Source organism: Pelophylax lessonae (assembly GCF_965119305.1).
Source record: "Pelophylax lessonae genome assembly, chromosome: 9".
NCBI lineage: Eukaryota > Metazoa > Chordata > Amphibia > Anura > Ranidae > Pelophylax > Pelophylax lessonae.
Genome location: NC_138776.1, coordinates 182,244,481 through 182,268,275, shown reverse-complemented (window position 1 = coordinate 182,268,275; position 23,795 = coordinate 182,244,481). Strand labels below are relative to the sequence as shown.

The window sequence follows — 23,795 nt, the reverse complement described above, 5'->3', positions numbered from 1 at the left end:
AAGAGAAGAGAGGCGCCTCTAAGTGTGGCAATATGGTTAAATTTAATAAAGGTACAACATTTAGCAACTCACATGGTTGATGATTGGAACAGGCACATCTAAGGATGCAGGCATCAGGGGTAAAGCTGTCCACATAGGACCATCCTCCGGACCGTCATCTACATCATCCTTTCCATGCTGCCCCTCACTTTCAGATCGCTTTACTGCAGGGTGGTCTTCCCGGTCAGGATTACAGACTAGCAGCGGCAGTGCAGAAGATGGTCTATGTGGACAGCTTTACCCCGGATGCCTGCATACTTAGATGTGCCTGTTTTATTCATCAACCATGTGAGTTGCTAAATGTTGTACCTTTATTAAATTGAACCATATTGCTACACTTAGAGGCGCCTCTCTTCTCTTTGATACTCTGTAGCTCCTGCTGGATTTTGCTTCCAATCTCCTTGTGGAAGCGGCTATTTGTGGATGGCAATTTTATGGTTACACAACCTATCGCAATGCTATAATCTTTTTATATGGAATATAAATTGAAGGATTTATGAATAAATGGTTGTGGAACGAATCATCTGAGTTTCCATTATTTCTTATGGGAAAATTCGCTTTGATATAAGAGTGCTTTGGATTACAAGCATGCTTCCGGAACGAATTATGCTCGCAATCCAAGGTTTTACTGTACTTGTTTTGGGTGACAGTTGTGCATGCACTAAGGAGGGTAGTTCAGTGCTTTATTTCACTTAAACAAATTGCCATTTCTCATTAGAAAATAGAGTAGCCATTATTATGTTAGAAGCACTCTGAGTAAGGCTATGGCCAAAATGCGTTAGCATGTTACCATGTTGTACACTGTTGTCATGCTGGAATAAATCAAAAGGAAGCATTTGTGTGTCGGCTTTTCTTGTTACTTGGAAGCAATTGCATGCATCTGGGTGCTGCAGCCTGAGCACCGACACTCAGTTCCATATTAATTTCACTATGCGGTAGAGCTAGGGTGACTATTGCGCGGTAATGCAACACTGTACCCATTTGAAATTGTAATCATTTTTTTCACACAAATATTATTTCTTTGGTGGTATTTAATCACCACTGGGTTTTTTATTGTTTGCTAAATAAATGTAAAAAAATCACGTTTTTCTTTGTCTGTTATAACATTTTGCAAATACAGTGATCTTTCTTCATAAACTTAGTCCAAGATATATACCGCCACATTTCTTTGAAAATAACTCAAATATTTTTGTATTATTTAGTCTGTAGAAAAGTTATGGAGTCCAAAAACTATGGTATAAGTAGTGGGTGTCATATTGCGCTGCATCGTGGCCTGTTATAGGGAGAACGCCTTATGACGTCCAACCGGGAAGGACGAATGTCACGAAGGAAGGTGTTCATATTTAAATATACTTCATCAGCTTTTTACCAGCCCTATCTTTTTAGGACCTGCATTCTAAAATTAGGAATGGTGAGTGGTACAAATCTGGTCTAATTCATAGAGGAATGTACGTCACCTTTATTAATATTACAACTAAGGCACCTTTAGAAATGGTTAGTAATGGCCTCTACAAACCGATACTTGGATAGTTGCAGGCTTTTTGTTCCATACATACCTTTTTTTTTTTTTCTTCTTATGGCTGGCATTTTCATTGAGTGCGGATGAATCTATCTCCCTTTACTTCCTAGAACTCCGGGTCGGCCTCCTGGTTACAAGTGGTAGGAAATTTCCAGGATGCACCTGTGAAGCCAGAGTAACATCATCAGTGCCTCACGAAACCAGGAAGTGGAAAAACACTTTCAGTCAAAGCAAAAAATGTTTAATAAATGTAAGATAGTTTCATATTAGAATGCAAAGCCAATGTGATTTTTTTAGTGAAAGCGCTAAAGGTCCTCTTTAAAAAGATGGTCACGGCAAAAAAATAAGATAAAAAAAGATCTCGGACATGCGTACAACAAATTTAACCACTTACCGCATACTAACGTATATATACGTCGGTAAACTTTGCGGTGTTATACCGGGATGATGCCTCTAGTTTTCGGCGTTTTGCATACATGGAAGTGTAGTGGAGGGGTCTAGGGTCTTTTAGTCCCTCGATGCCTCCATAAAGAGTACCTGTCACTACATATTGGTGTCACAAGGGATGTTTACATTGCTTGTGACAGCAATAAAAGATATCAGATTTTTTTTTTTTTTTTTTTTTTTAAACCTGTAATAAAATAGAAAAAAAAAATAATAAATAGGAAAAAAAAAATAAAAAAATTTAGCCGCCCTCGTCACCGTTAGCTCACGCACAAAAAAAAACGTATACGGAAGTCGAGCCGCGAATGAAATCGCTGTTCAAACCACACATGTGAGGTATCGCCGCGATCGCCAGAGCGTGGGCAATAATTAAAAAAAAAGAGCTACACTCTAACTCTAAACTGGTAACCGTTAAATAAATTTAAAGTGTCGCCTATTGAGATCTCTATTGACCATAGTTTGGCGCCATCCCACGGGGAGGCGCAATTTTAAACCGTAACATGTTGGGTATCCATTTACTCGGCGTGACATCATCTTTCACAATATACAAAAAAAATGGGCTAACTTTACTGTTTAGTATTTTTTAAATGCAGTGAAATGTGATTTTTCAAAATTTTTCCAAAAAGTATTCTACACATAGGTTTATTCTTACAGCATTCACAGCAGGTGTGCTGATTTGGGCTATGTGCTTTGTTTTATACAATGTGTACCTGCCTTCTTATTGGTTTTATCTGTAATAACAAGGGACAGGACAAGGAGCCCACAAAGAGCCTAAAGTCTCTTGCTTTAGAGAGGAGAGATTATTATTCTGGTTCAATGTAATCTTTAATATTAGTATTTGTTATTTCTGTAAAAAAATAAGTCTAAAATGTTGAGCAACCTTGCATAGTGTGTTTTATTGAACTATAAAGATTACATTTGGTTTTACAAGGGAGGTGGGTCCAGATAGGGATTTTTCTTTCCTCTGGTCCCAGTTCTTACTAAAGTGACCCTGGCTTGGTGCTTGGAACAATATGCTGTGTGGTTATAATGAGCCGTTGTGCGGTGATTCATAGACATCTTGGAGAGCATGAAGGGGAGGAGGTGGATTATGAATGTAGTACACACTTGTGCCTACCCTTTCCTACCAACTCTTAAGGCTGGTGGAAGGTCTTCGTAAGAGAGGGGAAAAAAATAACATTAATATATAGCCATTTGCATGGAAGTAAACAAAGCATAATTTTTTTGTAAAATCTCTTTCATTGGGCATGTAGAACCATTTAGTTCACTGCTTTTGTTATTTATACATCTCCAGTATACTTGACAAAATCTGGATTGGTTTGAGGATTTAAAGGAAAATATAACTTTCGCTATCCACTCGGGACAAAAAGCCTTGTGGAATCTTTAGAGAAGGCCAAATCATACAGTGTTCCGACTTTGCCTCAAAATAGGCAGTTTTGTTTTTCACAGCTGTGGTTTACCAGCTAGTCTTTGGTGTCCGTTTATTGTGTAGATGATTTAGTCCATTGAGAGTAGAAAGGTCCACTCACACTCTTGCGTATTATATGGACATATCGTATGCCAATTTCATTGTACTTTAAGCGGAACTTTACCCATAACTGTTTGATAACAATTACTTTAACAAAAGAACATATATTTCCACACTACCAAAGTTGGTGTGCGCTGTAAATGTCCTCCAGCGTTGCTCCTGTTCCTTCTTGCTGGAGCCCGTCATTTAGTTGAAGCCCAGAGCAGTCATTTCCTTAAAAATTCTCAAAAAATGTGTCACTTTCTGCAAAGAAATTGTGTGCATTTCTAGCCTTGATTGTACTGTATGTCTTGACTCAACCCAGAAAGGAAGGCTGCTGGTGCTGTTCATAGTGTTGCTGCTGCTAAGGGAGAAAAGAGGGAATATCAGGGAGATAAGACACTATATTGTAAGTTTAACTATTTTGTATCTTCCTGGTTGCAGAGTTTGACTCTCCTTCTCTTTTCTCTTTCCCTAGTCTTCGTTTCCTGGGTACAGTCTGTGTCATTCCTGTTGCTTCCTCCCCCCTCGGCAGCAGTAAATCTTAAGACCATAAGCAGATCAGCCTCTAGTGGCTTACTGATTATCAGCACAGTGCTGACTACAAGTGAGATTCAAAATGATCCAATGCCAAAGACATACCATCCAGGAGGCAAGCCCTCTTCCTCAGAGCCCTTTGCGTTGGATCATTTGATCAGCTTGATTTGCTGTTTATGGTCACGGTTTTGTGAGTATGTTTTTAAATGCCTCTATTAAATCACTGTTGGGATAATACACTAGGTTTGTGCATCGCCTGGTGTTTTTGTCTTTTGCAGTTACTGTTTGGACTACCCTGGTCGTTCGAGGGCAGCAAGGCCAGATTTATCCCCAGGATAAAATTTAAAGCGAATACACATGAAGATGGCCCCTAGCCCACAACACTATTCCATGCATAGAATATTTCAAACCTTTTTCTTTTAGTGTAATTTTACAATCAGGAAGCAGTGGTGCACTAATGAGATCATCACTTTGCTCTGTCAACAGGTTCTCTCTCAGCACATGCATAGCCAAAGTGACCACCTCCCCAGTGTTGACCTTCCCTTATTCTAGTTGTTATTCCTGCTGCACAAGGGACTACAGGGAGGATATCATAAAGAATACGATTAAGGCTGAACAAGCACAAAGAATATGAATTCACATAGTGTGTACCAGTTGTCTTTGCAAGCTATTAACTTGTAGAAGTAGCAGTGACATCACTGTGTTGTAGGCAGGACCTGGCAGGCCCACCCACTACAGTCTGCCTGCAGAAAACTACAGCTGGAAATCAGTCTCTGTCACCCAGAACAGAGAGAGCAGCAGTGGTCAGTTCTTTATTAAAGGAAACCGAGAGAGCAACAGTGACTAGTTCTTTATTAAAGGAAGCTTCTGCACAGAGACAAATCTTCATGTTGCATTACTGCACAGGTCTGGAAGAAATACTCAAAGCAAATCAATATTTAATTATGGATACACTTGCCTCTTTAGACCCAATTTGAAGTTCTGCTTTAAGGCACTGTGGAGCAAAACATCTTCAGACACACTTTGTCAGAAAACCTTTACTTTCCTTTCAGAATCAACATTTTCTATGGCCATTGATTGCAACCAAGATTTGTTAATTTGAACACACAAATATTTTAATTCATTCAAGACCATGTTGCAAAAATGAATACACCCTAAAGCTGGATACACACTATCCAACTTTTGTGGTTAGATTTCCTTCAGATTTACCTTTTCTATGTAGTGCAAGGGCCTGCCAGATTGCATACAAATGGAAAGTGTTTAGGTTTGACCTCCTATTATATGGTTTTGGTAAATCTAAAGGAAAAAGTCTTCAGAAAATCTTATAGTGTGTGTGGCCCATTAGGCCCCTTTCACACATGGAGTCCGTCAGGCGGACTCAGTTTTTCTCAGCGGGGGATCGATCCGCCGATCCCCTGCTGAGCAGGCAGATGGCAGCTCTGTCTCCACGCTGTGTGCAGAGACACAGCTGTCAGGTCCTTATTCTTCTCTATGGGGGAATCGGATGGTAACAGACTGTCTGTCCGTTCTCATCCGATCCGCCATTTTTTAAAAATAGGGTTTCCATCCGTCAGGTTTTGACTAATCGGATGTCGCTGACATCCGATGCCCCATAGAGATGCATGGGGCGTCTGTTCAGATCCGCCAAAAAAACTGGCAGGCGTATCTGAACGGACTCCCTGTGTGAAAGGGGCCTAGTGAAAGTCTTGGGAGCAAAGCTAAACAAAATCTTACTTACCAAGAATTCAACTACAGGTGAGTCTAATTATTCATTAAACAGCTATCCAGCAGACTGTTGATTATAAAAGGACATTACTTAACAAAGAAACCCTTCCCATTTCATCCATTCAGCAATGGCACCACATGGAAGAGAAAGGTCACAAGGCCTAAGAAAGAAAATAATTTCTTTACACAAGAATGGTGAAGGCTACAAGAAGATCAGTAAAGCTTTACCTAGCCAGAATACTGTAGAAAAAGTGATACAAAAATGTAACAAAGATAGAACTGCAACCATCTCACAGAGACGTCCAGGCCATCCATGGAAGTTAACACCTCAACGGGAGTGTCCTCTGATGAGAAGGGTTGAAGAAGATCACCATGCAAGTTCACTGCGGTTAGCTAAAGAAGCAGAAAGCCAAACTGGGGTGATTGTTTTCCGTGACACAATTTGGTGTATACTACAGTGGAATGGCATGCATGGTTGTTGTCCACATAGGAAGCCTCTCCTAAAACCCCAATGCACAAAAAAAAATGTGCCAGGGCCCATACTTAAAAAGAAGACTACTGGGACTCTGTACTGTGGAGTGATGAGGCCAAGATAAATGTTTTTGGAACCGATCGCTTCAAAACTGTATGGCGTAACAAAGGTGAGTAGTACAAAGCAAAATGCATGGTGCCTACAGTGAAACATGGTGGTGGCAGTGTCCTTCTGTGGAGCTGCATTTCATTGATGGTATCATAAAGTCACAGATGTACTGCTCTATATTGAAAGAGAAGATGCTACCATCACTCTGTGCCCTTGGTCGTCGTGCACTTTTCCAACATGACAATGATCCAAAACGCACATCTAAGGTCACTGCTGCATTTCTGAAGAAGAACAGGGTGAAAGTGATACAGTGGCCAAGTATGTCTCTTGATCTGAACCCAATCGAACACCTACGGGGAGTTTTGAAGAGACAAGTTGAGCATCACTCTCCATCCAGCAGCCAGGCTCTAAGGCCCCATGCACACGGGACGTTTTTAACGCCGCTGTAAGCAGCGTCAGGCGTTTTCTTTTTGCAGCCTAAAAACGCCCCTCCATTTTATTCTATGGCCTCATGCACACTCAGACGTTTTTGAGCTGTAAGTGGCTTAGACGTTTTTAGGCTGCAACAAGAACCCACCACCTGCGCGTTCTGAGGACCAGCGTTACAGCGTTAAAAACACCTGACGCTGCTAAAAGCTGAATAACTTTGCTATAACGTTGCTTAACGTGCGTTAAGCCACGTTATACGTTTTTTTTTCTTCCATTCAAAATCAATGGTTCCCTATGGGAGCCTATTGATTTGAATGAAGGTCGCACCGCAACACCGCAAGTCGGATCCGACTTGCGGGGTGACTTGCGCTGTGGGAATCTTGCGCAGGGGGAACGCCACGCCAAAATGGGAAAAAAACGGCGTGGGGTCCCCCCCAGGTTTCCAAACCAGGCCCTTCGGGTCTGTTATGGAATTTGAGGGTAGCCCCATGCCGAAAAAACGGCATGGGGTCCCCCCCAAAATCCATACCAGACCCTTAACCGAGCATGCAGCCCGGCAGGCCAGGAAAGGGGAGGGGACGAGCGAGCGGCCCCACCCCCCCTGGATCACACCAGGCCACATGCCCTCAACATGGGGGGGTGTTGGTGCTTTGGGGCAGGGGGAGCTCTGCACCCCCCACCTCAAAGCACCTTGCCCCCATGTTGATGAGGACAAGGGCCTCATCCCCACAACCCTGGCCGGTGGTTGTGGGGGTCTGCGGGCAGGGGGCTCATCGGAATCTGGAAGCCCCCTTTAACAAGGGGGCACCCCAGATCCCGGACCCCCTCCCTATGTGAATGGGTATGGGGTACACTGTACCCCTACCCATTCACCCCATAAAAGGCAGTGTATGGAAATAACGACAAGAGACGTTTTGGAAAGTTTATTAAAAATCTTCATCCGACTCTTCTTGTCTTCTCCTCTCCGGGGGTCTTCTCCGGGGTCTTCTGCTCTTTTGCTGTCCGCCCTTCTTGTCTTCTCCTCTCAGGGGTCTTCTGCTCTTTTGCTGTCCCCCTCTTCTTGTGTTCTTCTCTCCGGGGTCTTCTGCTGTCCCCTCTTCTGCTGTCCTCTCTTCTTTTCTGCTCCTCTCCGGTCTTCTGCTCTTTTGCTGTCGGCTGTCGGCTGTCTTCTTCCTCCGGTCCTCCTCCGACGACGTCTCCGCTGATTATGCCTATCTCCGGTCTCTTCAGCTTATTATATAGCCATTAGGGGCGTGGCCCCGATGACGTCATCTGGAGACCCCGCCCCCTCATGTCACAGATGACGTCATAGAACTAACTTTGACGTACGTTTTTTCTAACGCCCCGTGTGCATGGGGCCTAAAAGAGGTCGTTCTTGAAGAATGGGAAAAGATAGATGTTGCAATATTTCAACAACTTGTTTATTCCATGCCTAGTAGACTTGGTGCTGTCATTACAAATCATGGCGGTCACACAAAATACTAGATGTAGTAGTTTTTGTTGTGGGGTGTATTCATTTTTGCATCAACTAATTTGAGAAAAACTAAAGATTTTGTAATCAAAGTTATTTTATTAACCCTACGCTCATGTAATGCGCTAACCAAATGTTCTATAAAACTTCAAAAATGTGGAAATTGTTCTTGTGTTCATTGCGATATTGATTCAAATTTTACTTTTCAAAAGGGGTGTACTCACTTATGCTGAGCAGTGTGTGTGTGTGTGTATATGTGTATATGTGTATATGTGTATGTATATATATATATATATATATATATATATATATATATAATAAAAAGATCCACTTTAACCGCTTGCCGACTGCTCACAGTATATTTACTGCGGCAGTCAGCCCCTCACAGGCAGAGTGACGTAGGTCTACGTCGCTCGCCTGTGAGGCTCTGGGGAGAGAGCGCGTGCCCGCGGAGGCACGCTTCCGCTCACGCGCGGTCACGGACCCCCCCCGCGCGTGTGACCAGCGGACCCGATGTCCGCCGGTCACTCGGCGATCGGCGGGGGAGAGGGAGAATGTCAGGCAGCTTGTGTAAACAAGCCACCTGTCATTCTCCTCGCTGTAAAAACACTGATCACATGGATCTACTATGTAGATCCGTTGATCAGTGTCCTTACAGCTCAAGCCACAGCCAATCACAGTAGAAAGCACGCCCCTAGGGACACACACAGCCCCTCCCTCCCAAATAAAGTTAACCCCTTCACTACCAGTGTATTTTTACAGTAACAGTGCATATGTATAGCACTGATTACTGTAGAAATGTCACTGGTAACCCCAAAAGTGTCAAAAATGTCAGTCAAGTGTCCGATCTGTCCGCCCCAATGTCGCAGTACCGCAAAAAAAATCGCAGATCGCCGCCATTACACCAAAAATGACAGAAATCTTTCCCTTTGTTGGTAAACGCGATAACTTTTGCGCAAACCAATCAAAATACACTTTTTGCGATTTTTTTTTTTACCAAACATAGGTAGCATAAAACAAATTGGCCGAAAATTTTAAAAAATTTTGATTTTTACATTTTTTTTTTTGGGGAATTTCATATAAAAAAATGTGAAAAATATTGTTATTTTTGCAAAATGTATGCTCTTTTTTTGTTTATAGCGCAAAAAGTAAAAATCGCACGGGTGATCAAATACCACCAAAAGAAAGCTCTCTTTGTGGGAAAAAAAGGACGCCAAATTTGTTTAGATACAGCGTCGCACGACCGCGCAATTGTCTGTTAAAGTCACGCAGTGCCGAATCGCAAAATACCCCCTGGTCGTTTAGCAGGAAAATCCTCCGGGGCTTAAGTGGTTAACTAGATCAATGTCAGTGGTCCCAAGGCCTTTAGGGTGTTAATAACCAGTATGGATGCACTAAGAGAAAAAGAAACTCTCGATTGGGGTCTGGAAAACTGACCTAACCTGATCTTTTGTAAGCGACTCAAGGTGAGATTCTTCCTCTGCAGAAGTCTGTTGGCATGCTGCTGTGTATAACATCATCCCATTGTAGTTCTCTTCCCTGTTTGTTGTTGTGATATTTGTGTTCTTTATGTTGGATAGCAACATAACACTACAGTAGACAAGTAGTGTCAGCCCATGACAAATGAGCTCCTGTCTGCCAACCATTCATCTACTTAATCTGTTTAATTTATCTAGTTACATTGTCCTTAAAGTAGATCTATCACACCAAAATGAGTAATTAGCATGGTGCCAAAACTGGCCATACTGTAGGTTTCTTTAGACTCTTTCCTTGCTACCTGGTTTGTATGTCAGTGACTGCTGCTGTAATTATATTTGGGTTGCATGATTTCAAAAAATCTGTATTGCCCCATGTTTTTTTAAATTTTTTTATTTTTTTTTTTATTTTAGAGCAGACTAGAACATGAAAGGTATAAGTTTGGTTAGTCAGATTAGCAAAAAAACGTTTTGATGCTAATGATCTAGTTCACATGTGTCAAACACAAGGCATGCGGGCCAAATCCTTCCCTCCGTGCCTTTTCATGTAGCCCTCAAACCTCTCTTTCAGCTATAGCAACCCCCTTGTTTCTGCCCCCACCTTGTCTTAGCAGTTGGCAGCAGAGAGGACGACAGAACTCCTCCTACTCCCGTCTCCCCTGGTCTCCGCATTCAGCAGACTCCAGCAGCTCACTCCAGATGTAGACTGGTCCTCCTCCAGACCCTGAACTTTCTATTTCCCAGCTCTGCCCCCAGCTTCGTCCCAGCAGCAGCACAAGGTAAGGGGGGTGCACTGTGATGGTAAGGGAAGACATCTAGTCTTACAGATACAACCTGCCCTTTGGAGGCATCCATAATGCTGATGTGACCAATGATGAAATTATGTTTGACACCCCTGATTTAGCTGGAAAAATTGATACAAACATTTTTAATGCAGTCATTTGCAGTTTTCCAAGGGACATCCATTAGCTTGTCAGTTAGGTCTCTTTAACACACGAGGCAGTAAAAATAGAGTTGAGCCATGTTTTATCACCCCAAGCCCCACCCCTGACCATCTACCAAAAAGCGATTATAAAGTCGGAGTGGGGCTGTACACGTTCTGCTATAATTTGCATTGTTGGACACAGCAAGTTTTTAGGCCGCTTGTCAATTTGAAAGGCAACACAGTCTGTCCAAATTACCCATCCATGTCAGGGGGGCTATGCCACAACCTTGAACCTAACGCTTCTGGCATATTAGTGCCGGTTCTCACACATGTGATGACAGACATCGCATGTGATTCGCAAGTGCACTGCTCTGCAAATCACATGTGATATCTGTGCGATGCAAATTCAGCCATATGGATTGTATGGCTGAATTTGCATCGCATTCGCACCAAACTCGTTCGGGACCCTTTTTTTGGTCTGCCCCATGTCTGAACTGACAGTTCGCACTGCAATATGCAAACTGATCTGGGGGGTGTCATTAACTATGTATTGACACCCCCAGTGTTTAGCATATGGCAGTGTGAACTACCTGAGTAGTTGAGTGTAATGCGGTAACCCACAGTAGATTTGCAGGGTTCCCGCATCGCATATGTGTGAACCGGGACTAAGTGCCAAAATACAGCTCGGCAAAAAACAAAATGTATTCAGGAGGTGGCAGGATCACCTCCTCAGCACCTGACAGCTGCTTAGCCGCCACCTGAAAAGGAATCCATTGGAGACCGCTTTTCTGAAGCAGCCCAAGTGTGAACTTATACTGTAAAGTCAGAAGTTCTGTTTGGCGTGTTTATTATAGCTGTGCAAGGAGCAAACTGCAGAGACCTGTGACAACCAATTAAACTGCATGTTGCTGTATTTAGATTAATGAAAGAATAATACGAATAATCAGTTGCGCACTTTTTTTTTTTTTTTTTTTTTTCCCTGGTAAATAAGCCTATACGGTTTCTCATCTTTGTTTTCTTATCATGTTTTTCCCCTTTTTATGCTGTGCTTTCAGGTTGTATGATATCCTTTATTCAGTTTGCTAGCAGGCTCCAGATTGACCATTGGACGCTATGCTGGTCCCTGGCAGTCCAGAAGAACATTAGCAATCTGCTCATGGACAGATGATTAGCTCATTTGGTGACTGCCGCACGGCGTATTCAAAATATCCTACCACGATTAATGTAGCCGCAGAGTTCAAAGCTCTGTTGATCTAGGGGCATGAAGGGGAAACACATAGAAGAGAGCTGTAAATTGGTGATGAGTGTAATTAACAGTGACACAATCCTCTGGAAATGATACTCTGAGGATAGCATTGGGAGATTCTCCATTTACTTTCTCCAATTGTGACGGCATCACAACGGAGACCTCAACTGCAGGCTTGCCAAAGGGTTAACTTCCAGAGCTAAGAAACAAAACATCAGTAAGGAGTGTCGGCAGTTCCTCACAGCAGATACTCTGCGCTCCTCCAGCTTCCCACTGCTAGCACACTGCTGAGGTATAGATTCATGGCTTGTGTTCCTCCACCCCTCAGCTACAACAATCATGCCATTGTTTGGGAAGATCTGCTCGCTGGAAATCTTATACTCTTCACAGGCATCTTCCACAACTTTCTGCAAAGAGAACATAAAGCTGCCTTCATGTTTTAAAAGTAGTAGGGAGCAATTTTTTTTTATTAGGAAATCATTCTGTGAAATTTCTATAAAGCGCAAGTGGCGGAAGGAGTACTCCTCATCACAAGCTTGTGTCTTCACCGTGCTGAGCTCAGGATTATAGAGGAGGATTTGTGGGCTCCATTATATAAATAATAGAAATCTGTTTTGTTGAATAGGTGGTATAGAGTCGCAGATCATGTTAGCGGGCTCTGTGTTTTGTTTTTTTGTTTTGTTTTTGTTTTGTTTTTTGTTTGTTTTTTTTGTATTTCAGAAAACTACACCGTAGACCTGACACAGCTAGGCCCCCCTTTCACACAAGCGATCCGTTCTGATCCACCTGTCAGTTTTTTAGGCGGATCTGATCGGATCCCCCATGCATCCCTATGGGGTAGCGGATGTCAGCAGAGACATGTCCACTGACAACCGCATCTGATCCTGTCCGTGAAATCCGGACGGATGGAAAGCCTATTTTCCATCCGTCCAGGGGATCGGATGAGAGCGGACAGGCGGTCCGCTCTCATCCGATTCCCCCATAGAGATGCATGGGGCTCTGACACCTCCCTCTCCGCACACAGAACAGAGAGGGAGCTGTCACCTTCCTGCTCAGCGGGGATCTGGGTTTACGATCCCCTGCTGAGCAGCAGGGATCCACCTACGGAGGCGGACTATGTTAAAGAGCCCCTAGAGTTTTTAATATTGATAGCTAACCACTTACAGTGGGAGCATAACATAATGCATTAAATGAGCACAAATCTGACATGCAAAGGTTCACCAGTATGAGATGCATTATACTTTAATGCATTTACTTCTACTCCATTTTGTACTTAACCACTTGCCGACTGCCCTCCGCAGATATACTGCGGCAGGCTGGCTCGGCTGCACGAACCAACGTATGGGTACGTCGGTTCGCGGGAGCGCTCCTGGGGGCGTCCGCCCGCCCTCACAAGGCAGCTGGGATGCCGATCTACGGGGCTCGGTTGCTGCGATTGCCGCTGGGCACCTGCAATCACTCCCCCGCTGGGCACCCACGATCGTGCTCCCTGCTGAGAGAGAACGACAGTCTGCTGTTGTAAACACTGCAGACCATTGTTCTCCCTGAAATGATCAGAGAGCGCCTGTGATCCTCCTATTTAGGATCACAGGTCTCTGTGTTCATTTCACAAGTCCCTCCCCCATACAGTTAGAAAACACTCCACTAGGCTCACACTTAACCCTTTGATCGCCCCCTAGGTTAACCCCTTCCCTGTCCCAGTGTCATTATTACAGTAGCAGTGCATATTTTTAGCACTGATTATTGTAGTAATGTCACTGGTGCCCCCAAAAGTGTCAAAAATTTCAGTTAGGGGTCTGGTCTGAATGTCGCAGTCCCACTTAAAATCGCAGATCGCCACCATTTCTTGTAAAAAGATAAAAATGACAAATCTTTCCCCAAGTTTGTAGACGCAATAACCTTTGTGCAAACCAATCAAAATACGCTTATTGCGATTTTTTTCACCAAACATATGTAGCAGAATACAAACTGGCTTAAAAGGATGAAAAAAATTACATTTTTAATTTTTTTTTTTTGGGAATGTTCTATAGCAGAAAGGGAAAAAAAAAAAATATATATATATATATTTATTTATTTTTTTTCCAGAATTGTCGCTTATTTTTTGTTTATAGAGCAAACAATAAAAATACCACCAAAAGAAAGCTCTATTTGTGGGGGGAAAAAAGGACATTCATTTTTTTTTTTTTAGGTACAGCATCTGTTAAAATAACGCAGTGCCAAATCGCACAAAATGGTCTGGTCCAGAAGTGGTTAAAGTGTTACTAAGCCCAGGACCCTACATTGACTATATCTGGCCTTCCACAGTACACAGAACATGGAAATGCAATTATTTTAGTAAATCTAAACTGCTAAATACCTTTTCTCTTAAGCAGTTAGAGCAGTCTTGTGACTTCTATCAGTGTCTGGTGAAAGCTTGTAGGAGGAGTTTTCATCCTCCCCTGACTGTTATGGGAGGCTGCATGACACCTGACCCTCTGTCTGGACAGTGCTGATTGGCCCTGTGCAGATCACATGCACCCTCCCCCCCCCCCCCCCCAAAAAAAAAAAACTCTCTAGTAAAACACACCAAACTGTGCATGTGCAGATTTCCCCCAAGGCTCTGTTCTATCAGGAGATGGTTTGGGAACAGTGGAAGAAGGGGAGGTTTAGAGAAGACAGGATCAAACAGCCTTTTTACACAGTGTGCAGGATTCACCCCTTAGATTCCAAAGTGAGTAGAACAAGCATGCTTTACTGCATATACAGACTAATTTTACTGTTCTTGATTTAGTAACACTTTTTAAGGGTTTTTGCACAGTGGCGCTTTTCCATACAGCATAAAAACCTGGGATTTTTTGGATGCAAGAGGGAGGCACAAGTGCAGCCTGATAAAATCTTTGGACAAGGCTGACACATACAATGGCTGGACACTGTTATGATGTGTACTCGTTTTCAGGGCAGTATGTGCTCCAATGAGATATGCCCTATAAGCAGGCATCCGTTACACATGTCGCTGAACACATATGACCCTAAGCAAGTAGTGCTTGGAACAACATCCCGCTGCAGTGTATTTCAGCCAATCATTGATTTTGACAGGCTGAACCTTCTTTTTACACCCAATGTTGGGATTTTCTGCTATAGGGACCAAACCATCTGTGTGCACAAACCTTTAGATTTTTCGCCAGTAGGAGTACAACAGGTTAAGGGTCATTTGTATTATATATTGATGCACAAAAGCAAGCACACTTGAGAATCCTCGTTCACTGAGCAAAAAAAAGCCTGCGATGCCAGGGGAAGAGTGCTGATTGGTCAGGAATAATCCAGCTGTACACCTTTTTGCTTGCAGGTGAATGTTTACCTCTGCCACTGTAGTTAGAATGTATCCATAGACAATATCCTTCATTGCCTTGCCTGTCTGATTGCCTAATGGTCTTTAAAAAGGTTTGATGGCCCCAACTTATACATTGCTCCTTTGGGACTAGCTTGGCAAAATGTTGTATCGTGAACAGGGCCGCCTTCAGGGGGGACAGCCCATACACATGTAGGGGGCCCAGGCATCCTGAGGGGAGCGAGGCCCTGGTGTTCCACCACTGGGGGGGGGGGGGTTGCACCATCCGCTGTTTGCTGCTTCTTTTTGTTTCAAAATATGGACTCTCTGCTAGGGATTTCCGCCCATATCAGTGGCGGCCTCTTGTTTAAGCGATGTGTGTGTGCGGAAATTCTCCTTGCATTCACAGTTGAGAGCGGGGCCTGGTGCCGTCACAGGCCGGCACCATCGTACCACCACCACTGATCACATCCAGGGGCATAACTACGGGGGACTCATTTGCTGCCTGCCCGTATGCTCCAGAGGGCCCTGTGTGGCCCCCTGTACACCTGGAAAATGGGGGAGGGGGCTCATTTAATTTAGGTTTTGCTATTCTCTGTTTTGTAAGTCTTCAACTAGCGGAACTGTTAGCATTGTGGAAAGTTGGGAAGCATGAACAGACTGTGACCTTGCTAAAGACCAGAGCTTGCAAGGAGTTTGTGGGGTATTGTGTGTGCTCAATAGGTATTTCTATATATTTATTTTAGTGTAGAGAGTGTGGGGTTTTTTTTTCTTTGTAATAAATGTTACTTTCTATGCCCTTGGCAAAGGAAGGTATGGTTGCATAAAAGCAACAATGTACTTGAACTATTAATTGTATATGGGAACGCTTGTCCATTTTATCATGTGTTATTTTTCTCATTGTTTGCAGGATAATGGATTTAGGCAAGTGAGCAAGAGAAGAGAGGGACTAGCTGTTGGTATAAATGCACTGGGGCATGCAGGTGAGTGTCTTTTCACTTCAACTTCCCTTAATGTAATACATCTCATATTAAATAATGATAAACAGAAAACTACCCACATTAACTTATTTTTTTCATAAGATTAATACATGATTACCCCACACAAATTTTCTGTGTATGCATTTACCGCTGTGAAGAACCTTAAGAGTAAGTCAGGTTATTGTCTAATTTGTAATTTGCGTGGGCACTCTTTTTATGGTTTTATCTTTGTGTATTGTTCAGTTGGCAATGTATTTTATGTAGAATAACAAAGTAGAAAAGAGAAAAACTTTTGAACTTATTACTGGGACTTAAATGCACAAAGGGTATTTACCTGTCAGAAGAAAAAATTAAAAGCTTTTTTTTTTCCTTTTAAAAGTTGATCTGTGGGCCTTATTGGGTTGATTTGTTAAAGGCAGATAGACTGTGCATTTTGCATGTGCAGTGCACTTGCTCCAGAGCTTAGTAAATGTGATGAAGCTTCACTATGCAATCACATGTAAAGAAAATTTAAAAAAAGTTTCTCTGCCAGCACAGTATTGCATGATGGAAGTCAGCAGAGCTTTCCGTCATTTACTAAGCTCTGGAGCTTGCACTTGCAGAGTGCACAGTCTATTTGCCTTAAACCAACCCCAGGTGTGCCACAAACAACTGCTATGTTTCTTTTTTAAATACTGTTTTCACTTTTTGTTTTCATTCAGTGTTGCTGATCTTCTCCAGCCTTTTAGGCATTTACTCTCTCTATATGCATTTTCTCCACCATTGGCTGATAATTATTCTAGACTGGTTTCGTCAAGTGACAATAAAGAACAATGCCAGTGCACAGTGTTTCGGCATAGTCCCCTGTAGTCTCCATCAGGGGTGCATGTGACCGATTTCAACAGAAAACAAATATGGTGGGAGTTGTTGTCCCATACTATGGTGTGAATGAGCTACTTGACATTTTTAATGAAAGTTGCAAATTTAAAAAGAATAATAACTTCTGAAACCTGTTAAAGCTTGTGCTTTGGGTTAAGGCCTTGTTCACATGGACATACTTAAACATACACCTGTGTGAGGGATGTGTTTTGCCTGCAAAGGATCCATAGGTGTTCCATGCAGGCAGTCCAATTAATTTCAGTTGACAGCATCCGCTGCACGGACACAGCCGCTGCTCCCGATTTTACATCTATGTGGGTGCAAGTGCATGTCTCTGTACTCACACTGTCTGAGTTCGGTGGAATGGGAGCAGTGGCTGTGTCCACTCAGCTGCTGTGTTCCAGTTGACAAAAATGGGACTGCCTGCACTCAGATGCATGGAAATTCTGTGTATCCCATGCAGGCAAACATGGTACTCCCAAAACTGTACATTTAAGCAACAAGACCTACTTTAAAAATTGAGCAAAGGAGAAGGTTTAGTCGGGATTCCCATGTTTAATTTTTGTTGAGCATTTTTGTATATCTGTTTCAAAGCATAGTGCATTAGGTTGGAGCTTTGGGTGCTGGTGTGTGTGAATTGGCCATGCTCTCACTTGCACATTTGATTGTAGAGTAGTGTTTTAATAGTTGAACATGCTCTAAAAGTATGCAGGACTCGGTAAGAAACTTTAATTTTGAAACCTAGATTTTTTTTTTCCAAGTTGGAATGATGGTCTGGGTACCGGGTACAGAGGTTGCACCCTTTACTGTTCCTATTTTCCATTTTCATGCCATTTTTATTTTTGCTCTGATTGTGGGTCTGCAAAGCAGCATAACTTACCCCTGGCTCTAAAATGAAGGTGTTTAGTACTACAAAGATATGTAATATTGCCACTGAGGTATATGATGCCATCTTATTTGTGTTAATTTGCTTTCAAAAGAATTACTAGGCCAATCAGAATGAGAACCTTGTGTATTAAATATTATATTTAAAAACCGTAGTGTAAAACTATCTTCGAATCGCCATGGATACTTAGAAGTATCAGTACAGTAGGTACAAGGCTATCCTATGTGTGGCAGTCCCAATTTAGTGGATCACTGCGATGCCAATATAACGACCAAGCCAGTTTAGCAAGTTGTCATACTTTGTTACTTTGTTCTGACAGTGGCTGCCAGATTTGTAGCCACAATTTCAGACGGACAAGCTTTCATATGAAGAATCTTTTCATAAACTGTAACACATTTCTCTTTTGATACTGCACATTAAAAAAACATAAATGTAACTGTACCAGTTAATCAGAATGTAATAAGACCGCTCACCCACTGTGTATCTGTGATCACTGCCTTATACGTGGTGCATGGCAAGCCAGCCACTTGAAATTATAGTTGTTTAGAAAAGTGCAAAAACTGCCTTCAGTCCAGTTTGAATGAAAAGATCATGTTTTTTTTCCTTTCTTGGGTAAAACCAGTAATTCACATCCATGCTGGTTGCATTTATGCTTTTGCATAATGCCATATAAAATTTGAACGCTGCTCTCAACTACAAGAAAATTGCACTTGTAGTGCATTCAATTGTTTATTTTAAGGAGGAAATGTAGAACTGCAAAAAAAGATTGCTCATCTGATGAATAAAATTCCTGTTCTAATTGTCACCATTGGTCTGAACACCTTATAGTTTGATATGTGAACTTTGACTTAAAATTGCATTTTTCGTAGAGACCCCAACTTAAGCCTGTAAATAGATTTATTGTGAAATTGATGTTGTCAGAGTACACACAGTGCACTAGTGTTGAAATTACACACAACGTGGGTGAATGTGTGAAGATTATCAGCAGATACATGTTGAACAAGGTGTTTATGTCACTTTAACCTTGTTAAGTCTGAAAACCATTTAAATGAGTGTCATTATGATTCTCTGTGTCTGTCTGGTCCGAGCAGTGAAGGAGAATGGGGACATAGATTATTGACCTGAAATGCTTTTCTCGGAAGAATGCAACAGTGACGTGAATTGGTCAGATCATGAAAGGCTTGTTAGGGCTGGAAGCCAGTCTACATGCAGTGAGACTTAGCCTCAGATTCAGGGTAAGAAACAAGCGCAGTATGTTCGCCAGGAAAAAAATTGCTGATCCTTGAAGTGGGAGAGGAGGAGGTGGTGCAGCCTCCATGTGCCTGACTCCTGGAATGAAATATTTCTCTCTCTGAGAAAATCAGGTCCTTCAGGTCACATGGTCTCCTTTCACTGGTGGAGAGCGGAATGTGTTCTGTGGTATTTCCTGAGCCTTCATAAACAGGAGGGGGTGGGGAGGGAGACAGACGATGAGAGAGGTTACTCTGGGAGGGGCAATGACAGTGAGCCAGAAGAAAAGGTGCTGCATTGCTTAATCATCTGTCTGTTTTACTTGTAAATGTGCAAACGCAGATCTGCCATTTGATAGATTAGACTTTAACTTGTAGTTCAGTGATAACTCTGGGCCACATGTAAACGTCAGTATAGAATACAGTTTGTTAGTCCTTGAGGCTTTTACAAGCTACAGCTTGGTACTTGGGCCTGGGTTTGTGCAAAGGAAATATAGGCCCGAGCCTATGACACCAGCTTGCATCGCCAGCCCTCCATTTTTTGCATTCTCCAAGTCCTCAGGGAGCAAAATATTGGAAAACGAGCGTTCCTGTACAGCACTCATGTAACGCAGTGCTCTGATGTCATTTGGATTTCATTTGAGTTCCTGTAGCTCTCCCAGCTCTCGATTTAGTGATCTATTGCTCACTAAAAGCCAGCAATAGATCACAATTATAAATTATCTGTTACTGCAGAGGTGTGTAGTGGGCTGAGTCAGATTCCCCATCTACTGATCCAGCCTCCCATTAACCCACAGCCACATAGGCTGAAAAATACACTAGTCTATTCTGTTCTACCAGTAAAAAAAAAAAAAACACTCCCAAATAGAAAACCTCCATATACACAATCCTATACCCACAGTTGATGCAAGGGAGGAAACAAAAAACCCTAATAAAGCATGATCCAACTCACTCCAGTGGGGGAAATACAATCCTTCTGGAAACCCCATGCAGCAATCAAATATTCAGTGGATCAACTACTCCTGTCTTTATTACCTCTAAATATTATTATCCAGTTATATTTTGTGCATTTAGGAATTTATCCAGCCCTTTTCTACTGAGCTGGCCACAACCTAGGGAGTCCATACCACATTTTCACAGCTCTTACTGTGAAGAAGCCTTCCTGTATGTGAAGGCAAATATTTTCCTCCACGTGTAAAGTGTTCCCCCTTGTCCTTTGTGATGACCTGAAAGTGAATAAATTTACACCAATTTCACTATATGGATAACTTCTGTATTTGTACATGTAGATCATATCCCCCCTTAAACTCCTCAAGAGAGAAACAATTTAGTTCCTCTAATCTTTTCTCATAGCTGAGCTCCTCCATGCCCTTTTATCCGTTTAGTTGCTTTTCTCTGCACTTCTCTGCACTTTCTCTAGTTCCCCAATATCCTTTTTGTGAACTTTTGCCCAAAACTGAACTGCATATTCTAGACGAGGTATTACTATTAATTTATACAGGAGCAAAATTATATCTCTCTCTTTCTCTGCTGTCAATACCTATTTTAACACAAGAAAGGATTTTGGTTGCTTTAGTAACTTGCCATTGTTTGCTGTTTGAGCTTATGATCTACCATCACACCCAGATCCTTCTCCACCATGGGTTCCCTCAGTTGTACTACCCCCTAGTATGTATGATACATGCATATTCTTAGCCCCCCAACTGCATACATTTATATTTATCCACATTAAACCTCATTTGCCACATAGTTGCCCAATGAAATAGTACATTGGGGTCGGCTTGTAAGTTGGAGACATCCTGTAAGGAATTTATTCAACTGTATAGCTTGGTGTCCTCTGCAAAGACTGAAATGGTACTTTTAATCCCAGACCCTATATCATTTATAAATATAATAAACAACAGTAAGGGTCCCAACAATCAACCTTGGGGTACACCACTGATAACTGTAGACCATTCAGAGTAAGAATCATTAACCACTACTCTCTGAATTCTATCTTTTAGCCAATTTTCTATCCAATTACAAACTGATCTTTCCAAGCCAGTAGGCTTTACCATACACATTATCCGTATGTGGGGAACAGCGTCAAATGCTTGAAACGTATTAAATACTCTGAAAGTCATTCGCACTGTCCTAAATTAAAAATTGAACTTTGACTTTGAGCTTCGTATGCTGCTACATTATGTGCACACCTTTGTGATGCCATTAGTCCTGGTGGACTTTGGCCAACATACATTTTGGGTGAATATCTATTTTTGGAAAAAAACAGCTTCTGCAGCATTACATAAAATATTTCTAATTTTTTGCTTTCTTCCTAGTTTAAAATTTTAAATTAAAATATATGCATTGAAATCTACAAAGTCTCTACAAATCTCTGTCTTATTCACAAAAAATATTCAACATGCCAACAGAGTTGGCTCGTCTAGGACATGGGGAAAAAAAAAAAAGCTCTGGGAGTGAAGAAGTTAAGAAGAGAGGACAGTGCCTGTAATTCAGCATGGAATCCTATCTGTGAAACATGCCTTTTTTCATGTGGGTCAGCAGTGGCATAGCAACAGGGGTAGCCGTGTTAGCAATCACAGCTGGAAGCTAGCTTTGACCCTTATTTAAGAATTTCTGTTTCTTTCTCATTGGGCCAATGGAAGAATCATCATGGTGTGTTTATCACTTAGAAGAATACTTTGATGCTCAGAAGTGGGTTATATTGTGCAGAGACTTTGGTATGAATGGTATGTATTACAAAGAAGCTGTGATGGGCTGAGTACACAGTTTTAAGCTTCCAGGATCAATATAATACCTAGAGTGAACAGAGACTATATACTAAAGCTGAAACTGAAAAATATTTTTCTTTCCTTAAATTTTATTTATTTTTAGTAAAGTTCTTTGACTGCTAAACTCAGAATGAACAGAGTGCATCTAACCAAATTACAAAGTATCTGTGTTGCAGTCTCAGCAACTCAATGTTGGCACAGCCATAAGAATGCCAAATGCTCAATTTACTTTATAACAATGAGAGGAAATGCTGCATTAATTTTAAATAAACATGTAGCCATTTTAGAATAGTTCTATAGAGTGTGGACATATTTTAATCTGTGGGAGCATCAGATCCGAGGTCATACACCGATCAGTCATAGCTTTATGACCACTGACAGGTAAAGTGAATGACATTGATTATCTTGTTACAAATGGCATCTGAAAGTGGGTGGGATATATTAGGTAGTGAGTGAACATGTTATTGCTAAAGTTAATGTGGTGATAGCAGCAAAAAATGGTCAAGCGCGAGGGTTTGGGCAACTTTGACAAGGGCCAAATTGTAATAATGAGACAAGGTCAGAGCATCTCCAAAACTGCAGCTCTTGTAGGAGGTTCCTGGTTTGCAGTGGTCAATACTTACTAAAAGTGGTCCAGAGAAGGAAAACTGGCAAACTAGAGACAGGGTCACGGGCATGCAAGACTCATTGATGCACATGGTGATCGAAGGTTGGCCTGTGTAGTCTGATCCAATAGAAGAGCTATTGTAGCTCAAACTGCTAAAGAAAAACGAATGCTGGTTCTGATAGAAAGGCATCAGAACACAAAGTGCATCACAGTTTGTTGCAAATGGGTCTGCATAGCTGCAGACCTGTAAATGTGCCTATGCTGACCTGTCCACAGCCAAAAGCACCTACACTGGGTACATGAGCATCAGAACTGGAACATGGAGCAATGAACGAAGATGACCTGGTCTGATGAATTTGAGAAACACAACAAGGAGTTTGGATAGAGTAAGGGGGTTTATAAAGCCTTTCACCTTTTTTTGCCATATGTGTCCTATTGGGGAGATTGCCCTTCACTTCCTGTCCCATTGCCAACACAGGAAGTGAGAGGAAACACCTCCAAAGTGAGGGAATCCTTGGGTGTCACCAGAATTGGTTTTCTTTTGCCTCTGAAATAGCCGGCATGACTGGCGAAACTGGTCAGGCTCCCAGCCATGCTCCCATGATGACCGTTTTTGGGATACCACCTCCTCTATCTCCTTCATCAATTTAAGGGACCATGGATCCTCTGTATATGCACCTATAGAGCCACAGCTTGTACTTGCCAAGACTCACATGGATGGCTAAGTACTACTCCATCTATTTGAGAGTTACATGGCTTGGAAATATTCCTGATCAAAACTGATTGCTTCCTCACTAGGCAATTATGAGTTACATTCTACACAATTGGATTAACTTTCCTATGTGGATCTAGTTGCCAACAAAGGGAGAGTTCAAAATAGACACCAGTCCATCCAGTCCAACCTGTAGTGTGTGAGTACGCTTGTGTTTGTCAATAGTACATCGTATATCCCTGTATGTTGTGATCGTTAAGGTGTCCATCTAATAGTTTTTTGAAACTATCGATGCTCCCTGCTGATACCATTGCTTGTTGAAGAGACTTCGACATCCTTACTGCTCTAACAGTAAAGAACCCTCTACCCAGTTTAAGGTTAAACCGCTTCTCTTCCCATTTCATTGAATGGCCTGTTTTGAATTCCCTTTCACTGAAAAGTTTTTTCCCTATGAAAAGTTCACCAATATGGTATTTGTACATTGCTATTTGTACTTGTACATTGGTATTATCCCCTCTCAAGCGTCTCCTCTCCAGAGAGAATAAATT

The 23,795-nt window shown here is 42.1% G+C and overlaps 1 protein-coding gene across 7 annotated transcripts in view; it reads left to right on the top strand.

Moving 5' to 3' along the window:
* Window positions 1–16,114: 16,114 nt before the first annotated feature.
* Window positions 16,115–23,795, top strand: part of ZMIZ1 (zinc finger MIZ-type containing 1) — a 223,939-nt gene continuing 216,258 nt past the window's right edge. For all 7 annotated transcript variants that reach the window (XM_082267638.1, XM_082267636.1, XM_082267640.1 and 4 more), the window contains exon 1: window positions 16,115–16,187. The gene's annotated coding sequence lies outside the window, so the exon portion shown is untranslated. The remainder of the gene's footprint in view (window positions 16,188–23,795) is intronic.